Source organism: Manis pentadactyla, chromosome 5 (assembly GCF_030020395.1).
Source record: "Manis pentadactyla isolate mManPen7 chromosome 5, mManPen7.hap1, whole genome shotgun sequence".
NCBI classification, from domain to species: domain Eukaryota; kingdom Metazoa; phylum Chordata; class Mammalia; order Pholidota; family Manidae; genus Manis; species Manis pentadactyla.
The window spans coordinates 124,293,564-124,301,220 of record NC_080023.1 but is presented as its reverse complement, the minus strand read 5'-3'; the positions used below and the strand labels follow the sequence as shown (position 1 = coordinate 124,301,220).

The 7,657-nt window shown below is 40.3% G+C and overlaps 1 pseudogene; it reads right to left on the bottom strand.

The window, feature by feature from the left end:
* Positions 1–5,373: 5,373 nt before the first annotated feature.
* On the bottom strand, positions 5,374–6,729 carry LOC118907147 (elongation factor 1-alpha 1-like; annotated as a pseudogene).
* Positions 6,730–7,657: the final 928 nt, after the last annotated feature.

Genomic DNA, 7,657 nt, shown 5'->3' with positions numbered 1-7,657 from the left:
GAATGGGAGCAGAGCACCCACATGTAATTAAAACCACTAATATTGAATATTTAATTATTTAATATAATTAAAACCACTAATATTTTTAAAATGTAATTACACCAAAGACTACAGCAAACAGATACCAGAATATATTATCTCTTATGAGTGCCCTGCCTCACAGCTTGCATAAAACTTTTGTTTTTGTTATCCCACCCGCCTGATCCTCATAAAAACCCACAAGGCAGGTTGGGAACACCTGTTCATTAAGGTGTTTATCTACTTATATATAGTATGTATCCTTCCAGAAAGAATGTGTTATTCTTTGAAAGGGTCCTCTCTGAATCACTTACAGAAATTCAGAAACTACAGCAAGATACCAGAAATATACACACACATCAAAATCTTAATGTTGTTATGATTAGTAAAATTATGGGTGGTTTTATTTTTTTCTTCATGTTTTTTTTATTTCCCCCCATATTCAGTAAATAAGTTATTTCTTTGGTAATGAAAGAAAAAAACATTTAATGAAATGAAACTATAAATGAAAAAGAAGAATAATAGGGGTGAAGAAAAAAATATGCCTTCATAGTTTTTCCAAGGATAGAAAATGAAGTTATGGATAAGACTCAAATTTAAAAGTAAACCAAACACATGCATATACTTGCTAGAAAAGATCACAAACTACGTTTTAACCTTTAAAGGAAAACCTGGTCAGTTTGCAATTCACATTGTCCATACATAAATCCTAACCAATTGCTCAGAAGTACAACTGTTTTCAATATTTAAGAATGGTCAGAAAATCTCTCAAGAAATATTATAAACAATATCCTTGCAAATGAAACAGAGTCAAAGTAGCTTGCCTAAGGTGAAGCAGGTCCTAAGCGCCAGCCTGTCTCCTCACATAACAGAGTCCTTTCTCTGTCCTTGCAGTCCGGAAACGGAAGGCATTTAGCTTCCCCTGCTTTCAAATGACAGTATTGACAATCCAGACAAACAAAAAAGGAAGTGAAGGAAGGCAAAGTTCAAGGGCTCCAAAAAGTGAATATAGGCTCCTAATTAATTTATTTGATGATAATGCACAGCAAAGCCTTTCTCGAACATTTGGGATGAGGAAGAAGCCCCATAAAGCTACAGCTCAGTCCTCCATTTAAAAACCACCTTTAATGACCACACTGGTCATCTGGTCATTGGTGGCAATTTAAGAAGACTGCATTTCACAATGCACTGGTGGAGGTACTACTGCGTTTTTTGTTTTTTTTAGTAGAAGTAATTGCTTCTAACATATTTCACATTTCATAATACATAGGGATGCTTTAAAATAAAAAAAATCAAAACGCTGACCATTCCATAAGTCTATTGTGACTTTTGAAGCCAAGTGTATTTTCCAAAGACGGCTACAACAATATATATCCTATCCCACAGTTCTGGTTACAATGTGACATTTGACGCTCTGGGACCTCTGGAGCACCTTCCACCAACTGGATGCTTTAGTTAGAACTGGATGACCAACTAGGTCATCAACAGCAGCATAGGCTCTGCTGGGCCTTTTCTTTGGGGACAACTTGGAAGTCCTGAGCCAAAATGTGTGCAGGGGAGTCATTTTAAAGCCATCATGTGGAGAGACTACAGAGATGCAGGTCAATGCCCAGAGATCAGCCCCGATCAGCCTGCAGTTGGTTCAGCTCCCAGCTGCTCTTATCTTGCCAGCCCAGACCGCAAACATCTAAGTGGCAAGATTTTGGATGAATCCAGCTCACAGTCTTCAAGCTGCCCAGGAGAGATGAGCTATTCTAACCAAACCTTGCAAGTTGAAGATCCATGAGCAAAATAATGTTATTAATGTAAGCCACCAAATTTGGGGAGAGTTTGTTGTGTAGCAGTTGACAGCTAATACAATCTTGTGCTTACATAAAGGATTGCCTTTTAGAAGTAGAGAGGCAGTAGATGGAGGAGAATTATGCAGTGGAATCCAGAATGGGTGTTTGGGGTGTGGATAAATTAATTATGACAGATTAAACCTGACAGATACAATGACTGATGTAAATTTGGTAAATCTCAAGGCAGACCTGCTGGAGTCACCATGACAAGAGAGAGCAGAGGACATCTTCAGGCAGCAATTTGTCATTGGCCAGATAGTTATATGATTATATAACTTCTTCCAGTCATGCTACTAACGTCATGATAATAACATACACCAAATGTACTTAATTCTTTGCCTGCGTTGGGCATTTAGGTTCTTTCAAATTTTTTGCTATTTTTAAATGACCAAGGATGAATATCCTTCAGTGTAAATGCTTGTCTCCTTCCCTAACTTTTTCCTTAGATAAATTTGCTAGAATTGAAATTACTGGATCAAAATGTGAATACTGTGACATGTATAAATCTCTATCTCACCCTTGAGAAAGAGCCTAACAATATTCACCCCCACCCCACTGTCATGCCTCAGTCACTTTGATGCTGCTTCCAGTCTCACCCTGGGAAATCAAATCTCTCTCACAGAGGCCTCTTACCACTAACAAAACTCAGTCTGCCTAGAGCTCCTTAGGCAAAAACATACCATGAAGAAGTTTTTAAAGAAATGACCTGGAAATTTGAAGTGTGTGAGGAATAATACAAGAAAGTCAAAGAAGTAAAAATTACTAAAGCCTAACATGAAAATATGCTCAATCTCACAAATAATGAGAATGCAAATCAAGTCAATGGGATATATAATTTTTCATCCATCACTTGGCAAAGTCTTAAGACTGACAATGTCTAATGTCAGTGAGGATGCAGGGAAACACCTTTCCAGAAATCCTTAATGAGTTAAAATGATTATTTTAATAAATTTATGATATATTAGTAATAGCCATGTATTAGTTTTCATTTGTTAAAAAATAAAATCAGTTTAAGTTTCAGATTATCTGGAGAACAATCTGAAAATATCAAAAATTTAAATATGTATACCCTTGGACTAGCAATTCTACTTCTGGAAATTTATTCTAAGGCAATAACCAGGCAAGTGTGCAAAAATGTGTTTATCAACAAGAATGTTACAGCATTATTTATCACTGTAAAAACTGGAAACGATCTAGAGTCCAACAATAGTGGCTTTGTTAATTTAATCATACCATACACATACGAAGGTTTACTAAGACGCAAAGGATCCCTTTTTAAGAAGATATAGATCCCTATGTAGTGACTTGAAAATAGGCCGTATACATCATATATCGAATGAAAAAGAGATTATAGAACAAAATTTAATCCCCTTTCCTTTTTCTTTTCTTTCCTTGCTTCTTTCTGTGTCGCATACTCTGAGAACAAACCTACTTGGAGAGATCCTTCTCTGTGAGAGGATATTGTATTAGGGATTTCTATACACTTATGAGTTGCTTATTTTGTATTTACAATGAACTTGCAGACTTTTATAATTAGCAAGTATATCAAAGACATATCCATTTCTTAAACAAAGCATTCCTTACTGGTTTACTCATTAAACAAATTGTCATTAAAGGCATGCCTCCTGCCAGGCTCTCTCCTGACAATGAGGGACTAGTTGAATAAGAAATTCTCAGAATCCAGGAGGGAAAACAGAGAATTGTAATGTTATATGACCTTGCTAGATTTACTGATGTGCTAGTGGATGAAGCTTTGTAAATGAAATGTAAAATCCATTTGGAACCCCATGGAATTCTGAGGGTCTTGACCACCTGAGGTCTTTATGGACATAATCTGCTACCCTTGCACAGATTTGGGTGAGAGGCTGCAAGTGGAGAAAAAAGAAAGGATGAGTCATCCTCTCTGGTGGTTGAATGGCACCCAGGTCTCTGGCCTGTAGCCCAGAAACGTGTGCTGTCAGAGGCTACACGGGCTTCACAGGCTGAGGCAGAAGTGCTTAGAGGCAGGTGGGATGACTTCCACTGAAGTGGAAAGCAGTCTCTTCTTTCTGGAAAACTTGTTATTTCCTGGACCCAGGTCAATGTCATATGAGAGTATAAACATTTTTTTACAAGCTTTTTCCTTTTCACAAACTCCAGCAACTGACATGTGGACGGTCTCATATACGCATCAGAGCACAGAATCATAAACTGTTCCCTAAAGAAAGAAAATTGAAGATTCCCAGAACGTGCCTGCAGAGAAGCTCCAATAGGGACAGAATCAGACCAAGACTGGCCATAGTCTGAGGGTTTCAGGGTCTGGCAGCAGTTCCAAACACTGACAGGGTGTCAGCTGGGTTGAGGAGAGCATCTGCAATGCTCAGGCAGGCAGGGCTTCCAGGCTCCATGAGCACAGCCCTCGCTTTTAAGTTCAGATGACCTCTTGTGGTCAGTCTCTCATCCATTGCACACTAATGCCTTTTCAACAATTTTCCCCAAGTTTAGAAGGCAGCACTACACAAAGAGAGAACTTGGTTTTCACTTTGTTTTTCTGGCATCAGGAGAGCCTACTTTCTTCTGGAAACTAAATTGTTGCCATCTTGCTAATTACTATAATTTCTTAGCCCCAGTCAGCTTTGAAGGGTTTAAAAAAAAATGTGCTGCTTCTCACAGATTCTCTCAGAGCTTGACCTGACCTGCTTTACCTGCTGAAGAACTCAAAAAATCCTAAAGGAAGTTCCAAAAGTCAGCATGCTCAAAAGAGTATCTCACACAGGCCTTTCTACCTGATGAAAACCACATAATGAATTCTTTGCATGTGACCTCACCCTCAAGCATTAGGCCCTGCTCAGACTTATATCAAAATATTACAGATTCATGCTTGACTGTGAGGATGGAGGCCTGCATGCCTCCCCCAGACCAGCCAGCCAGGTGCTGAATCAGCCATGTGCCCAGCCCCAGGACTGACCCGGGAACCTGCAGATGACCAGGTGCCACTAGCAGGTTCTGCATGGAAGGAAGCAACCCACCAGTCCACTGATCCAACTCACACTTATCTGATATTCAGTGTGCCCATATTGCTGAGTATAAAGGAAAAAGAAATCAATACCTCTTGGAATTCAACCCACATGAAGATATGTATGCAATACAGAACAGCTTTAAAAACAACATGGTGAAGTTCTACAGTGGAGTTAATTTGACTTTATTTATTTATTTTTTTCTCATTGAGCTTCTGTTTTAATGGTTCTCAAAATTATGAGACAGATTTTTGGTCAAGTTGTTTCCATTAAACAACTTGATTTTTAAAATTTATAACTTAAAACTGCCACACACACACACACACACACACACACACACACACACACACAAAAATGGCCCACAAAACATCCTCCTTTCCTTCTGAAGGTTTTACGATGCGTTGTTATCATTTCCAGTCTTTTGGTATGAAACTTAAATGGCCAATGGAAACAAACAGTTCTGAGACTGGTCTTCCACCACTGATTAAGACTGGGGTGCCAGCTATTGGGGCTAATCCTCACGTAGCCTTCTGCACTTTCTGGGCAGACTTGGTGGCTCTGCCAGCTCCAGCAGCCTTCTTGTCCACTGCTCTGATGACACCCACAGCAGCTGTCTGTCTCGGGTCATGAACAGACAAAGAGCCCAGAGGAAGACAGTCAGAGAGGCTCGCAACACACATGGACCTCCCAGGAGCCATATCAATGATGACAGCATCACCAGATTTCATGAACTTAGGGCCACCTTCCAGCTTTGCCCCAGAACAATGATCAGTCTCCTTCAGCTCGGCAAACTTGCACACAGTGTGCGCTGTGATGATCCAGCACAGGTAAACAGCCAGCACTGGCTTGGCCTGGGTGGTTCAGGATAATCACCTGAGCTGTGAAGCCAGCAGCTTTCATTGGTGGGTCATTTTTACTATCACCAGCCGTATTGCCATGATGAACATCTTTGACAGACACATTCTTGACACTGAAGTCCACATTCTCCCCAGGAAGAGCTTCACTCAAAGTTTTATGGTGCATTTCAACAGACTTAACTTCAGTTGAAATATTGACTTTGGCAAAGGTGAGCACTGTGCCAGGACTGAGAACACCAGCCTCCACTCAGACGGTAGGGACAGTACCAATAACACCAATTGTGTAGACATCCTGAAGGGGCAGGCACAAGGGCTTGTCAGTCGACAAGTTGGTGTCAGGATACAATCCAGAGTTTCAAGCAGCGTGGTTCCACTGACAATGCCATCTTTTCAGGTGACTTTGCATCCCTTGAATTAAGTCACATTAACACTTGGTTCCAGCGTGTTGTCACTGTTCCAATCAGAAACTGGCACAAATGTTACTGTGTCAGATTGTAGCTAATTTGCTTAATGTAAGTGCTGACCTCCTTAATGATTTCCTCATATCTCTTCTGGCTATAGGGTGGCTCAGTGGAAGCCATTTTGTTAACACCAAGAATTAGCTGTGTCACACACAGCATATGACCAGATGTGCATGCTCACAGGCCTGCCCATTCTTGGAGATCCCTGCTTCACGTTCTCCAACACCAGCAGCAGCAATCAGGACAGCACATCAGCCTGAGATGGACCTGTCTTCATGTGTTGGATAAAGTCCTGTGTCCTGGGCCATCAATAATGGTCATGTAATACTTACTGATCTCAAATTTCCACAGGGAGATGTCAGTGGGGATACCACACTCACGTTCAGCTTCCAGTTTACCCAAGACCCATGCACATGTGAAGAAGCCTTTTCCTGTCTCAGCAGCCTCCTTCTCTAATTTTTCAATGGTTATTTTATAGATCAATGGCTAGTAGTGGTAGATTTGCCAAATCTACATGTCCAACAATGAAAATGTTGATGGGAGTCTCCCTTCCCATTCTGGTTTTCACAACATTTGTGTTCTGGCAACAAACATGTTGCAAAAAAAAAAATGGAGTTAATTTTAAAATGCTGAGGTTTGCTCAGGGAGGAGCAAGTCACAGCACACTGAAGTTCCCTTGCTCAGTCACAGCTGACTTGTGCTGTTTGCTCATTGTTGGTTTAGTGCATCCTGCCCACTATGCCTACGTGAGGCGCCTGCTTTGTTCTGCTATATCCTTAGGTATAACACAAAACTTTGCTAATTGAAAGGAAGAAAGAGAAAAGGGGCAGAATAAGGAGAGAGGAAAAGAGAACAGCGGGGAAGAAGACCACATACATAGCAGCTTAAAGATTCATATCTATGGACTGTCAGGATTAAACCCCAGCTCTGCCAAGTATAGTTTTGTAACTTAAGGCAAGTTACTTAGCTTTTCTGTGCCTTTGTTTCCTCATCCTGAAAGTGGCAGAAATAATAATACCTACCTCATAAGTTGAATGAAGAAAACTGAGTTAAGATTTGTGGCTTTAGAACAGTGCCTGGATAGAATAAACACTGAATAAACTTTAATTCAGTTTTAAAAATCATAAAGAATGGAAATATTCATTGGGGAAAGTTAGGAAATGATTTTTGGGGGTGTTACTATTTTAGATATTACTTGAAAGAGAGGTTGGCATTAAATAAATAGAGATGACAGAAATAAAAGAAGGGACCCCTTGATAAGACAAAGGAGAGAGAAACACCTTGAGTTGTGCTAAGGTGGGGTTGGCCATCCCAGCCTTGCATCCAGGCCCCACAGGTCCTTCCACTTTGGTATTATCTGCCTGTGACTTGATACCACTTCCAATGAAAAAACAGATGAACTGAAATAAATAAATGACAGACAACGCAGGCCTGAGAGGAAAAAGCAGAAGTGAGACTCTGAGGAGGAGAGAGAAGATGAGGAA